The sequence below is a fragment of the Dunckerocampus dactyliophorus genome, chromosome 11 (genome assembly GCF_027744805.1).
Source record: "Dunckerocampus dactyliophorus isolate RoL2022-P2 chromosome 11, RoL_Ddac_1.1, whole genome shotgun sequence".
Lineage (NCBI taxonomy): Eukaryota > Metazoa > Chordata > Actinopteri > Syngnathiformes > Syngnathidae > Dunckerocampus > Dunckerocampus dactyliophorus.
The window spans coordinates 8,844,369-8,860,664 of record NC_072829.1 but is presented as its reverse complement, the minus strand read 5'-3'; positions in this window follow the sequence as shown (position 1 = coordinate 8,860,664).

Here is a 16,296-nt window from a genome sequence, read left to right as displayed (position 1 = left end):
GGCAATTAAAAAACTGGCAGTGCTTCAGTACCTTCTCGGTTCTCTCTGGCAAGTCGACGACGACGTAGTCCGTGACAATTCCAATCACAGCGACATTAGATACAAATAACTTTGATCTTGTTGCGACAGCCATCTGCCAGAGCTTTGAAGCTAACTTTACCAATAAAAATACCCTTTTCTTTGTCCATTTCTGCTCAATATTTGCTGCTGCTTGGAGCTCAAAGGAAACTTAACGTTAAAGCGTGAACTTTGACAGCCCTAGTACACTTATATACAATTGAATGACAAATCTATTTGTAAAAATGTTTCTTAAATCCTTTACTTTACAGTAAAAAAAAGAAAAAAAAGGTTTTAAGGTGCTCGGTTCACAAGACGAGATGATACTCGAGATTGGGTCTGCGAGAAGGAGACATGGGGAGATTTTAACTTTACTTTTAAGAAAACTACTGCAAAAATATAAAAAAATATCTGACAATATATTGCAATCTACTAATACAATTTCTACTTTCTTACACTTTTCTGCCCTCCGTGTGTATGCTTTGGCCCTGCCTACACCCACCGAGACAGACTGTATGACAGACAAAAGGTCTCACTCCCTTCATGCCGTTGTTCTATGGAACAAACGTGCCAATGCACTGAAGCCTGCCTGTTTGGAGGCGAGAGACGAGGAAAACAGGCACACATGCACATGGCAATATATTGAGTTAATTTTACTTTATTGTGTGATTAATTATTTATTAATTAGTGCCCACAAGACATTTTTTTCTGAATGAGAAATCCTGTCACATTTTAATCTAGTGAGATCTTGTGACACCCATAGTGGTGACAGCTTGACTCTGGAACGGATGAAATGGTTTCACATTACTTCCTATGGGAACTTATAGCGGTACGTCGGTTTTGGTTATTAATTCGTTACAAAACGTCCAACAAAAACCGCAATGTAATTTTTCCTATAGGGAATTATGGAAATCCAATTGATCAGTTCCAGACAGCTAAGAATATTAACAACAAATGCATTTTATAGAGAACAATTGTAGTTTTACATGCAGAAAACAATGCAAAATAATTATAAATGACTTATTGTTGACGCAAACTTTCCGTACATCCTGGCAAGCTCGAATTCAATAGTGCTTCTCATCTTCTTTATCAAATTACTGGCACTCGTCACTTACCCCATTGGCGGGTTACTTAGCAGTCGCACTTTCACAGTGAGACAGCAACACATAGGGTGCTTTGTTTGGAAACTCGATTTAGCTAAAAGACCAAATCGACTAGTTTGTTACATGCGATATTATACCTGAGACGGTGTACGAAAACCCAAGGCAAACCCTTTGAGAAAATGGAATAATACGAAAGGTTTGACTGTGTAACTGTAGCCTGCAGTGGTTGATGTCCCACCATTTTTTTTTCACAAAAAAGCTACTAATAAGTGTCAGAAACAATTAAAAATTCCTCACATTCATTCCAATGAGTCATTCACTCATCCATTCATTTCCTATGCCGCTTGTCCTCTTCCGATGAGTCACAATGAACCAAATGTTGTTGACGTGAGGCGTAAGTGCAGCGGAGTGCACACAAACAGGAAGCCATCAAGAAAGTTTTTATAGCGCGAACACAGGCGCTGCAGGCGACACCAAATTCTGCTGTTCAGGTGCCTCTTTATAAATGTACTCTCTCCACTTTCCAACAAAACAATTTACAAAACAATCGAGGGTGTGACTGGTGTACATCCAGAGGCAGCGTGAGAATGACAAACAGCCAAACAAGCTGTGAAAGTAGCTGGCGGTTGCAATCAAAATGAATGTCCTCCTAACTCCAGAACTGAGATGGTACAGAAAACAACTGCTTAGGGTCAGCGTTTAACTTTTTGACAGGTCTCCTTCTGTGACTAGGAAGCAAAAAAACCCCCCAAAAAACGCTGCATTTGTCTCAAACAGCATTCACATGGATGAAGCACCATTATGGAAATGTAATCCTTTGGGACATAATTTCATTAAGGCTCTGCTTTTTAATAAGGCTTTTTTAGTTGTGAGATATTCTGCTTCAGCTTTAAATAATTAGGCCCTGCCTTCCGGGGGAGCCGGCTACTTTGTGCTGACTGACAAAAACAGCAGAATATGTACCATTCATACAGGACAATGTTGAAGACTATTTTAGTTATTTGACTCTTAAGAGATCAGAGGAACATTTTCTACCATTCAGGTTTTTATGTCCAACCATTTTGGTTGTGTTAACTGAACATAGATGGAATTTGCCAGAAGATAAGTCATTCTTTTTTTTCATTTTATAGAATTGTTACTGCTCCTTAAACTAGCCTAAAATAGCAACGATACACAAAGAGTGACTCATTTGTTCCTCATGGCAAAAAATGTTCAATTGAAAATGCTATTTTTTTCCGATAATTAACTTTACTTTTTTTTTCTATTTTACTTACCTTTATGTAACTACACTTTTTGGGGAATTTTGCCCCAATCCTTATGTGAAACATGAACGCATATTTCTTTCTCTTTTCTGTACGTTCTAACGAGAAAGAGTGAGTTAGCACAAGCTAGCTAACATTGCGCATCATCGGAGGTACCAACAATATTTCGACGATAAACCTTACGGTAATTAAAATTAACCAAGCTACAGTGATATCGTTATTGTAGCAGCTAACAAGAAAAACTATATTTATCTGAGTAATAGCTTGAGACGTTGTGAGTGACACTGAGACTAGCAAGGCAGCACTCAAAACGCCACACTGGGGTTGAAGAGTGGATACTACTGGCTCTCGATTTCGCTACGAAGACTGAACAAGATGCTTGTTTGCATTAAGCATTTTTTTACCTGAGGACTGGAGCACAAGTCTTGTGCTGGAAGACACAGCCATCCCAATGAGAGCGGACATCGTAAGTGTCGTCGCTGTTTTTATGCTGCTGCTGTTGACGGAAGTAGCGTTAGCTCCAATGGGCTATGTCAAATCAATGCGCCTAGGAAAGAAGTTTCGGTAATGTTTTAAATCATCAAAATACAACAAGATACTCTAAGTATTACATGTTAATGCATGATCACAGCATGTTTATAAAACGATAAAACGTTAAGAGTTTTTTTTTAGGGGGCTTTACAGTCTAAATAGGTGCCTCCCATAACGTGCAATGTTAGCGGGCTCATGCTACCTCGTTTTCTCTTTTTAGAACACACAGAAAAGGCAAAGAAATATGTGTTCATGTTTCACATAAGGATGGTGGATGATGGGCAAATGTTTTAAAAAAAGTGACGTTTTCTTTTAACATAAACTAATGCAATCATTTACGCTAAGATTTTGCTAAGAGTTGCTAAGAGTTTGCATGTTCCCCGTCGGTTCTCTGCGTAGGTTCTCTCCGGGTAATCCGGCTTCCTCCCACTTTCCAGAAATATGCATGCTAGGTTAATTTGACACTCTAAATTGTCCATAAGTGAGAAAGTGAGTGTGAATGCTTGTGCTCTGCGATTGGCTGGCGAGCAGTAGGCTACAGGTCTACACCGTCTCCTGCTTGAAGAGAGCTGGGATAGGCTCCAGCATCCCTCCGCGACCCTAGTGAGTCAAATTTGATGTACACACCAGGTGTTCCCAAACATGCAGGTGTTCCCAAACCTTTGGAGGAGAGTGTAAATGCATGTCAATTTTGGAAATAAGAGTGATTATTTTATTTATCAACATAATAATAGAAAACAGTGGAGTTAAGTAAGCATGCCGGCTTTTAAAGGGTTAAAACCCTCAAAAGATCATTTTTATTTGATATGGATGAATTAGTTTGAAAAGACTGATTTGGGCGGCAGTGGCCCAGGAGGTAGAGCAGGTTGACCCTCACTCCAAACACTCAGTCCCTGTCGTTGTGTCCCTGAGCAAGACACTTCACCCACCTTGCCTCCAGTGCTGCCCACATTGGTGTGTGAAGGCGAATGAATGTTTGGTGGTGGTCGGAGGCCGTAGACGTGAAGTGGCAGCCACGTTTCCATCAGGCTACCCCAGGGTAGCTGTAGCTACAGATATAGATTACCACCACCAGTGTGTGACTGGGGGGTGAATGAATAATGGATTCACTTCATTGTGAAGCACTTTGAGTGCCTTGAAAAGCACTATATAAAATATAATCCATTATTATTATTATTATTATTGTTCACACTGGAAAAAAAATAATAGCAATTTTTAGGAAGCTGATATTTTTTGTCATTAGGGACAAATTTGTGAGGATATTTAAAAGGTACCTCTAAAGGGACAAAAGGCTGTTGTGGACATAAAGCTACAATACCTTGTATCAACTACATTAGGACTTCCCGTCCCCATTAGAAATTTTTGGACTTCCTCTGTAAAGAATTTGAGCTCTGGGGAAAAGACAGGTAGAAGTACAGTACTTCCTGTTTTTAACTTAATGCTTCCACACACCTCCAGGGAACAAAGTCTTCCGCCCCCCCTCCCCCCAATCTGCAGAATGTGATGGCTGACATGCTTCCATCCGTCAGTATAAGTGGAGGCTGGAGTGGCCCTCAGGAGAAAGCCGTGCTTGAATTCAAGTCCATCATATGCCGTGACAGCCATTTACCCCCACAGTCTCTGATCAATGACAAGGACTTTGGTGGATTGTCTTCCACAGGGAGGGAGTGACAGAAGTAGCACAAGGGAGAGAAATGACTAAACTCGGACTACATGACTGCTTTGTTTTCAACTCTTTGGGGAGACGAATGCCACAGTTGGATGAACACAGAAGAACTGGCATCATGAGATGCGCTCTAGACTTCTGTCTTGTAACACATTTCAACATTTTGTACTGTATGACTCACGAACATGAACGCTACTTTGTATGTGGCGAATGAAATATTTGTGGATAAAAATATGGAATATTGAGGACACATGACTGAATTTAATAAATAGAACAATCCCAGAAGAGAAATTCTGTTTTTAAATTGTTTTAATATACAGGGTGTCCCAGAACAATTTGCAGTCTAATAAGATTCCAATTCTCACTGAAATCATGAAGTTCTAATGTTTTAATGAGCTTTTTCCGGGGAGAAGGATGACATTCACAAGCAATGAAAAGGCATTTTGTGTGCTCCAACTAGGAGTGTAACGATTCATTCACTACATTCATGCATAGATTTATATTCCTACGATTAAACTACAGCCATCTGGGTTCTCAAGTTTCCATTCAGGACGACATATATATCGATCCAACATCGTTGAAAAGATAATCAATCGATTGAATCAATACTAGGAAATAAAGCATTGGATTTAAGCACAGCAGGCTTTATATGGATGTGTTTTTTTAAGCACAAAACAGTGTATTCCCGCACACAATTCACTCGTTGTGTGTAGCATTTCGTTGACATCTCCCACTCTTGTCACTATTTTCAGACATACTCGCATGCACATATGCACATACATGAAACATGTCAGTCATGAATGTGTATCCCTGACACACGCGCATACGCAGGCACACACAATGCTGGCAGAACAAATGTGGAACTGTGAGATTAAGAATGTGCGATAGTTGACATCACTTTGTACTAGCAAAGATGTGACTGGGTGATTGAGTAAGTGTAAGATAAGCATGAGTTATAATCAGTTCATTCGGCCCGTACAGGTGAGACAGCTAATTGAAGACACCATACCACATTCATTTGCTGAGGTGCAGAGTGCAGGTTTGGATTGCTGTATTTAAAGTAAATAATTCATCATGGCAAGCTATACCCCCCTCTGTTCATCCCGATTTAGTATTGCATTTTTAACTCATTTTTTTGTCCTCATTGATAATTATTCTTAAGTATGTCAGCTTTATTATTAATTCATACCGGATTCCCTTGCAAAAAACAACAGGAATCTAGGAAACTTCACCTGCACTGTCTAGTATCCAGGTATTTATTTCACAGTCACACCAGTTGAATTTATGGCTAAGAAGTTACCGAATCGATTGAAAGTTACTGAATGGTTTCGGATCGTATCGTTCTAAATGAACCAACATCGTCCTTGAATCGTACGGACAACCACAAAACGTGATACAAATCGATTCGTTATTAAAATGAATTTGGCTCCAACACAGCCAAGCACGTGTATGCAGCATGTATTTTTCATGTAAACATCTATTCGAATATATTGATGGAATTTTAATAACAAAACAAAAAGGCTATTTAATTTCATTTGCCTGGGACATGTAGTTACTCAGATATTCACATTTCAACTTATGTCACATTTTTTAGGACACCCTAAATAAATGAATAAATAATTAATAATTTTGAATCCTAGAAGGGAAATTCCTTTTTTTCTTTGAAATATATATTTTTACTGACTGTCAGAAACAAGGTGTCACGCTACGCAGGACAGGAGCGTGTACTTCCTGTTCTGCGCCATTATTCTGGCAAGCGGTGCTTTCGGTGTGGTGGAAGGGACTGCCGCTCCACGCCTGGTGGCCGCACACCTGCTGTCAATATTCATCAGTGACAGTTAAAAGACCAGCACCGTCGAATGCGCGGCGCTGGTTCATTGTTCATTGTCATGTTCATTGTTGATGAACCTCGTTGCCTGACCAGTGCTGTCGCCTAGACGTACATGTTATTACTTTTGGATCATTTTTCCCACAAAGCTTTTCCTCTGTCACTTTTGGTTTTGTTCTTGTTATCTTGTGCAATTAAATTACTTTTATTTTTGCACTTCGCCGCCTCCTCTCTGCATACCGCGGGTCAAGTCTTCGACAGCAGCAACCCCGTCGTGACACAAGGTTAAATGTCCTATAGACAGCTACATGTCCTGTCTTGTAAGCGCTCTACTGGTCCAAATCCTTTGAAAATTCATGTTTTTTTTGCCCTATCCCACAAAGATATGTAACATTGGATATGCCAGTGGCTAATCCAAAACACTAAATATTTATATTTATTATCATTAGGCATCAAAAATAGACAGAAAAAATATATATCATCCTTTTGCACTGCCGTGCCTTAGCTATTACATATTTATATCCAACAGCACATACATCGATTCATCTAATCACCTATAAATATGCTGATACACCCTACGGCTATGTATATACATAACCTCTGTAATTATACCTGCAAATAGCAATACATTTGCAATTCTGGTTGGACGCTATCTGCGTTTCATAGGTTGTGTACTGTAATTGTTTTTAGCCAGTGAGCACTGTTACTGATGTGAATAATACATCTTCATATGAAGATAAAATGGTAACATTTGCTGAAAGTAATCTTTTAGTAGCTTAAGTAGCATTTCAACTGTCATGCAAATATAAAAATAAGGTAACCGCTGCAGAAAAACAACTTATAAACAATGAATTGTGTAGTCACCGTATTGTTCTGAGCAGTGGTTTTAAGTTTTCTGGTCATCAGCACATTTTTCATGTTTATCATCACTGGTCCTCTTGGGGAAAAAAAAAAAAAAAGGAAAAGAAAAACAACAGCCCAAGAAAAACAACGATAATAACAAATTGCAAAAATAAGTTAACCACTCTCTAATAAAACCTAAAAGCAATCAGGTGTACTCATCCCTTAATGATATGCAACAAATCTTGTTATTTCTTACCTATTGTGTTGGCGTAGCGATATTGTACTGAGCAGCCAGGACAGAGACATCTGTTTGCTTACTATGCGACCGCTTACACAATATGTTGCGTTTGCCATCTTAGGGTCATCATCAAATTTTCCTCCGTGTCGTCACAGATACCCTTAAAAAACAGACAAAAAGCAAAGCCAAAGCAACATGACGACTATAGATGTTGACGCATAATCAGTTTCTAACAGCACCGTGTCCAAGAAATCATGACATGCTGGCCAAGATTTTTTAATGGAGGAACAATGTGGACGTGGTTTAAAAAGATGCATTCCCTGGATGTCTGAACATTTCTGAGACAAAGGATGCCTTCAAGGGCATGGTGACAGTTTTTGGGCTGGTGGTTATATAAGAGAAAAACAAGCAAAAGCAAATGAAACATATTGTGGCAAGAATGCAGACGTTTGGGCTCAACATTCCGTGCTGGATGAATGTTGTCCTTGGGGGCAGTTTGGCATTGAATGAAGAGCATCCCTAGAATATGCTTCAATGAACAAGAGTGGCTTTTCTTCTCCCGCGTGAAAACCACTTTAGACTGGGAGCTTCATTTATTTCAAAATTACTCAAACACTAAAAAACCCTCAAGGCATGGTGGTTGTTTTCCCGTTTAGCCAAGAGGTGCATTTCTGGGAAATGCAATACTGGAATGTTTGCCCTTGTTTGCTGTAAACATCCGCACCCCTGAAAGGCTCTCACTATGCCGACCTTTTCATAAACATTTACATATCTCCGTGCTGAAGAAGGATTCACTGTATGGCCCTGAAAAGAAGCTCTGTACCTGGCTGCTGTTTGTGTAATCAGCAGAGAGAGTAATGTGTTGGATGTCTTTATTTGCAGGCGTTCTTGCGTAATGGATCATGTTCAGTCCTTCCAAGGAAGCTGTAGGTCATTGGCGTAGCCTTTCAAAAAGAAAGCAAAAGTATATTTACATTCAGCCAAATGCACCTTTAAAAAAGACATGTTTTTTCTTCTGCACCAGATGCCTCAAAATTAACGCAACACTTGTGCTGTGGGAGCGCTGAGAGTCTTCTATTGCAGGAATAGGAAAGACGTACAGTCATGGAAAAAATGATCAGACCACCCTTGTTTCTTCGTTTTTTTGTTCATTTTAATTCCTGATACAACTAAAGGTACCTTTGTTTGGGCAGATATAACAATGACAACAAAAATAGCTTTTGGTAGTACAATGCTGATTGTGGTTATTATAAAGAAAACCATGGATGTTGCTTGATATCAGCTCTTAAATTCAACTCTGAGCTATATTTGTTATCATCATTTGTCCAAACAAAGGCACCTTTAGTTGTACCGGGCATTAAACTGGATAAATAAACTGAAGAAAAAAAGGGTGGTCTAGTCATTTTTTCCATGACTGTATTCTTTGGACAGGTATTTGAAATCAAACTTTGCAAAGAGCTGCTAAAAAAAGGCTAGCTGCTAGCTTTGAACCAGCTTGTTTATTCAACACAGTGCTTGATATGCTGTCATGTGTCCCTGAATGCAGGAAAAAAAACATATTGGACACAACTCTGCGGACAAATAGTGTCACGTGACTTAACTATGGCTGAGTTCATGTCACTTTGCAGGCATTTTTACTCAAGACAGTGCATGATATGCTGTTACGTCTCCTTGAACATGGGGAGAAAAAACACACATCTTGGAGACAAAATTTGCACAAAGCCGTGGACACATCGGTGCTGTGCTGGCTTTATGCGTTGTCACAATGCATGTTCAACAAGCTTTTTTTTTAAATCCAAGATGGGGCATGATATCCTGCTGTGCCGTCATCTTGGACACAGCATTTTCACAAATCTGTGGATAAATACTGACGCCCTGTGTCACATGATGTTACATTGCACACTCAACATATAGTCGTGCTTTTTTTTTATTTTTATTTTTTTTTTTTATCCAAGACGTTGCATGATATGCTGCTGTGTCTTACTGAACTTTGTAAGAAGAAAAAACACAGTTTGCATGATAAATAGCAACATTGTGCTGGCGTATGGTGATGAAACTAATAGATTCAATAGGTGAGGCAGTCTTAAGCCTCTTTATTCAACACAGTGCTTGATACCCTGTGTGCTGCTGTTGCAAAAATGCAATGTGACTGCCCATAATTCACCATTTTGTTTTGTTTGTCTATGATCTCCAGAGATGGATTAAAACGCGGCAGCTGTATTACAGTCTTCCCCACCGGCTAGACAAACGGCATTAGAATTGATGGTCGTATTCTCTTCGGCGCACCAAGAAGCGATTCAACCTTTCGAGACATGAAATGACCCAGTCACAAAAACCATTATGGCGGTAAATGAGAGGGATAATCAGCCTGGCCATAGATTTCAATTTATTGTCAGCGGGCAAAGCAAAGCGTGCCAGACGGAGCGCATTTAGCTAACACAGCATAGGACTATGAAACTGCAATATGTAGTCCTCCAAATAGCCCAAACGCGACTTTTGGGTGCAAGGCATGTGATTGAAGGGAGTGAAATGTCAAGGCATGTCTGATGTTACAGTATACTACAATTAATAGGTGGAACTTACTTTTACGATACTGCCGTGCTTATATAGTTGTTGTTTTTTTTATCCCTAATTAGCCTACAGTATGTGTTAACAACAAAAAAGTCAACTAGTTTTATTATTAACATGTGTGAAGGGCTACTATACTGTATTTTTCCCATTTTTCTTTCACCTCATATTTGGTCCTAAATGCTGATGCTACGTAGGAAAGCATAAAGGTAAGATTTGATGACCTTATTGAGTGCTAATGTGCATATTTACGTGGTGCATTGCTCTGAAAAACAAACTCCAGGCTTGTACGGGTGGATGGTGGGTTTGTATTCATTTTAATTTTAATTTGATGTTCCTGTCATAGTTTTGCACAATAGTTTTACACTATAATGTATGTATGTTTTGCTGATGAGTTGAAAATCTTTCCCGGTGACTAGCTAGCACGCTGCTAATGCTAGTGCTGCTAATGCTAGTGCTGCTAATGCTATTTAGATCCAGTCTCATCTTCAAGTCAGGGTCACATTGACACAAGCTCCCAAATAGATGTCCCCGGCTATGTCTGTCGGTAACGAGCAGCCCAAATTTTAGAAGTTGGCAGCGAAACGGCTTGCGTCTAAAAAACACTCGTTCGTTGGGACACTCGTATGCCAAGGTACCATTGTATAAATGACAATTTAAAAAATACCGGCAGTCCGATTAAAATAATAAAGCAGAAGTAATTCCACTTTGTCGTCAGTCTAGACAAGCCTTGAAAAGCGGAAGATGACGGACTTTATGTGTATGCGATCTTTCTTCCTCTATAGGTTTTGGGTCATTTGGTTCTGTCTGCGCACCTGTTTACAGCGCCACAGGTAGGTGTGCCTTATGTATCATCGTTTTCACCTAACGATACGTTCCTGGGATGCAACTATTGGCTAATCCGACACCGTGTGCCAAAAAAAAACCAGGAATGTTTCCGTGTGGACATGGCCTCAGTGTTTGGCCAGTAAGTGCATCATTTTGGGCGTGGCTGTAAATGAAAGGCCAGCTTTACAATTAATTTCCATGTAGCTTGAGTTACCAAAATGAAGGCAGACGCAAACATGCTTCTAACAAACACATAAGAAGCAATAACCATAACGCCCACCTACAGTGACACACAGCTAGCGGCGTCGTGTGGATTGTTTCTCCCGCCTCGCCCGCCAACATCCTCAGAAGTGTGGCCAGAGAGGAAACACAACATCCTGCTGTGTCAGCTCCTCTCAGCCAGTTATAGCACAATGACCCGCTTTTCTCTGAACCTCTTCATTTGAGTCACCACATTGGGGGCAAGAAAAGCGCTTTGGGCCTCATTGGCTGTCTTCAAGAAGAAATAGAAGAGCAGCAGTTGGCATCACGCTGCAGCAGCATAATTAGAAGTGACAAAACGCCATCTAAATAATTCCGTTTCCCTTTTTTTGATGGGAGGTTCGAAATCAACACACTGCAAGAGGACAGCTCGTGACCACTAATGACAAGATTGTCACCACCAGTAAAAGAAAAAGCGGATAAATAGCGTCTGCAGAAAAAGCAACTAAAGCATAGCAAGAGTGTGACGTGTTGCATGAATTAAAAGATCTAAGCTAAATGGCTAAATAGTCAATATACAGTCATGAGACTATGTATTTGTTTGTGTAAACCAGGGGTGTCCAAACTTTTTCCATTGAGGCTCTGCTGTACTCTAAGCTTTCCACTCCTGAACCATTGCACAAGGGTGAACATGTATCCAAAAAAAGCACCCCTTCTATATTGCCCACGCTATGATTTTTTGACAAATACATCACATGGTGGCGCTGTTCATAAAACCCCCAAAGTTTGACCCCGTAAGTCGGAATGATGTGATATTTCTCACACCATCTCAGTGCACTCTACTACAACAGAATCACGGTACATTTAGGGTGTATTTTAGCTGAATCACCTTCACATTTGGTAAACCAAGGCTCCAGACTAACTGTTTTTACTCGGAGCACAGTGGCCCCTAAATTTTAGGAGCACATGCAGAAAATTTATGGGCGTACATCGAAACCAACTTGCAAAGTAAACATTCACATATCCTCCCATTTTCACTGGCCATCCATCCATCCATTTTCTATGCTGCTTCTCCAAAAGGCATGCTGGAGCCTATCCCAGCTGACTTAGGGCGAGAGGAGGGGTACACCCTGGACTGGTCGCCAGCCAATGGCAGGGCACATATAGACAAACAACCATTCACACTCACATTCATACCTATGGACAATTTAGAGTCACCAATTAACCTAACATGCATGTTTTTGGAATGTGGGAGGAAACCGGAGTACCCGGAGAAAACCCACGCTTGCACGGGGATTACATGCAAACTCCACACAGAAATGCCCAACGGAGAATCAAATCGCGGCCTCATTTCACTGTATTACTGATAAATACTCAAACAGTAAATGACAACGGTCTTCTCTATCCACCCTGTTCCTGTCCATAGCTTCTGGAAGGCCTCATTAGTGGCGTCATGTACATTATAACTCCAATACCGCCCCCTTCCCTTCTTCTCTGGTGTTTGTCTCCTTTCCTCCTCTTTATGTGGGTTGGCAAACCAGCTCATTTGCGCGTTACTGTCAACTGCTGGGCTGAAGTGTGGAGCACAAGTTTGTCAGCAACAAAAAACATTCAGTCGTAATAAAATAAAATTGGCAAATTAACTGCTAAGGTTGCCAACTTCTGGAAAAATAAATAAGGGACACCTTGTTGGCACAGCCAACCAACCAAGCTGTTTTTTTTTTTTTATTATTATTTTTTACCTTTAATTATGTGAAACAAATGTTGTACTATTTGACACAAACCTGACTGTAATTTCATGCCTGTTTTAGAGTAATACTAACACATGGGAAGTTCATTGTTTAATAGTATATAGCATTTTTTGTTAAAAATAATGCTAACTTTAACAGAATAAATGACAATTTAAATATCTTCCAGCACAATTAAAGCTACTGTGGAGGCGAGCTATTTGTGTTTTATGTGACTGCCAACATTTCAATTGTACTTTATTTACAAAGCACATCTTCACTCAAACACGGTGCTCATTGTCTTTATGCTATTTTGTGTTCATTTGTCAATAGAGATAGGCATCATGTCTGAATTAAATTGACCAGTTAAAGTATAATAAATGCCAAGAGAAGGAAATATTCTTTGGTGATCAGACAGTGAGCTACCTGTTAAGATACTGTGATAGCGCCAGTATTTTGTTCACGTTGAACAACTTTGACACACAACTAGTGTTTTGAAGACAAGACATCATTATTATATTGATGACAAGAGAGTAAGGTTGTTAAGTGGCACTTTAAAACAGTAAGTTTGCATGTACGTCATGAGCTCCGTACGACCCGCATTGCTTGTTTTTTTTAAACACAAAATGTCACTGTGGTAAAAAAAAAAAAAAGTCACATTTGGAATCCGTGGACCAGACACTAGCCGGATAACTATAGCTAGAAGGCTAGCTAGATGCCGCCAGAGAGACAGTGGAGGCAGGCGCAATGTGTCAACAAAGATGGCAGAATAGTCAAACTTTAATGCGAGTTAAGCGTGAGCGATTACACAGGCTGGAATCATCAGGCTTGATTACACATTTCACATTTCACTACTTTTCTTTCTCACCGTAAGAAGGGACGTCCCTGGTCGACTCAATATGGAACACGTACTTTCATCTGGTTGCACATGCTCGAGTAAACGAAAAATTCACTCGCAATTTCTCATATTTAGTCTCAAAATGCAGCCATTTAGTCGCAGTCTGGAGCCCTGTAAACCACTTGGAAGGGACTGACAAGCACATGTGTCTCAAACTGGTCGAAAAACATGGCCGCCATCAAGCAAAACGTCTTTGCAGGAGCACAGGCTGGACTTAGTGACTGATTGGCCCTACTATTACTATGCCTGTACATTGTGCATAACATTTACATATGGGTACCTTTGGATTTACTATTTGTTTTGCAGACTAACACCACATACACACACATTAGCAATGTACAATAAAGCTAGAGTGCCTCTAGTGGCCAACAGAATGAACTACACTATTACCCCAGCCCTTTCCTCTCACTCACACTGAGGTCTACATTACTCTGTGGTTCACATCTATTAAGGCATCTGACAGGTCTTTTTTTGAAGTTTTTTTTTATATATATATTCTCTACTGGGAGATTTGAACAGCAAGCAGAAACCCACGGGACTCACTCACGCCGTGGGCGCATCTCCCGCCTCTACACCGGCCCGTTTAGCTGCAGGCTACATGCCCGCCTGGCTCCCTCGACTTATTGACATTCTAGACAATGAACAAACAAACCACTCACTGGCCACTATATTAGGTACAACACGTCAAGATGATGCATTTATGAATATAATAATGCACAGGGAGGTATTCATTCAGCAATATGTTTATTATTATAGTTTTAGTTTGCTCTGCATTATACTGGGAGCTGCTTCTCAGATTTGGATTGACCTATTTAGCGGCATAATATAATATTAACATAATGCTAATTGCGACGATGACATTTATAGTTAATTTTTGGTGCACAGGACAGAGGACACAGTTTTATTTGGATCATGGAACAGTACTTGAAATATCAATATCGGCCAAAGACGGGATGTCTTGCTTGAATTTTGATGAACATATGACAATTTTGCCCTCCCGTTTAAAAGACAACAGCGGTTTCCAATCTGATTATTTTGTGAAGGAATGTTTTTTCTATTATTTTCAGTTATTAGTTATTCTATTAGTTTCCGTTATTATCGTAATTTACTAGATATAAATTAAAAATAACATTAGCGCAACTTGGGGCATCTTAAATAATATTATCAGGAACAGCACTAAGAAAGCAGACTACCCTCACTATTTTATGGTTGGAAACGTTAAAAGGATGATATGAATGAGGTAGGTGAAATGTTTAAAAAATATTTAGCAAATACTGGACCAAAACTGGAAAGAGAAATTCCAAAACTCTGGACAATGAATGAATGGAAAGAAACCACAGATAGGAATCTCAATTCGATGTTTTTCACTGTTGAAACTAAAAAGGAAATCACTGAAAGCATAAACATAAAGCATAAAGCAAAGCATAAAGCATAAACATCAACTGATTATAATGGAATATAAACGGAAACAATTAAAAGGGTTATCATGAGACTGAAGAACTGTTAACTGTCAAAGAGGAAATTACTACTGCTATAGACCACAGAAAGTGTGCAGTTGCAGTACTTATGGATCTTACAAAAACCTGATACATTTAATCATAATGATACAATTATCATAATATTTTAACAAAAAAATTAGAAAGGTACGGAATCAGAGGATTAGTTTTGAATTGGGTTAAAAGTTACCGAGCAAACAGGAAGCAATTTGTAAAGCTAGCAGAATACACATCTGAGAGTTTAAATATCACGTGTGGAGTACCCCAGGGGTCAATATTGGGACCAAAACTGTTCAATTTGTATATCAATGAAATTTGTAAAGTGACAAAGGACTTAAAGTTGGTATTATTTGCGGATGATACCACTGCCTTTTGTTCTGGTGAAAGCACACAAGAACTCATGAAAAAGGTCAAGGATGAACTGGTCGTATTAAAGATATGGCTTGATAACGCACAGATTATCCTTGAACTTAAGTAAAACTAAAATAATGCTATTTGGAAATAGCAGAAAGGATACGTATGACCAAATACAAATAGACAGAGTGGATATTGAAAGAGTGAAAGAAAATACATTTCTGGGGATCATAATAGACGAAAAAATGAGTTGGAAATCTCATATCAAAAATATACAACAAAAGGTGGCAAGAAATACTTCAATATTGAATAAAGCAAAATGTGTTCTTGATCAAAAATCACTCCACACTCTTTACTGTTCTTTGGTATTACCACATCTAACTTATTGTGTGGAGATATGGGGCAGTCATTATAAAAGCAATCTTCACTCACTCAGTGTACTGCAAAAAAGATCGGTGAGGATAATTTATAATGCGGCGTATAGAGAACATACAAACCCTTTATTTTTAAAATCACGGATATTAAAATTTGCTGAAATAATGCATAAAGTTAACAATAACTTGTGACCCAAAAGCGTCATACAGTATTTCTCTATAAGAGAGGAGAAATATGATCTTAGAGGAAAATTAGACTCAAAACACTATGCGAGAACAAGGCTGAAAACCCACAGCATTTCAGTATGTGGAATTGAATTAT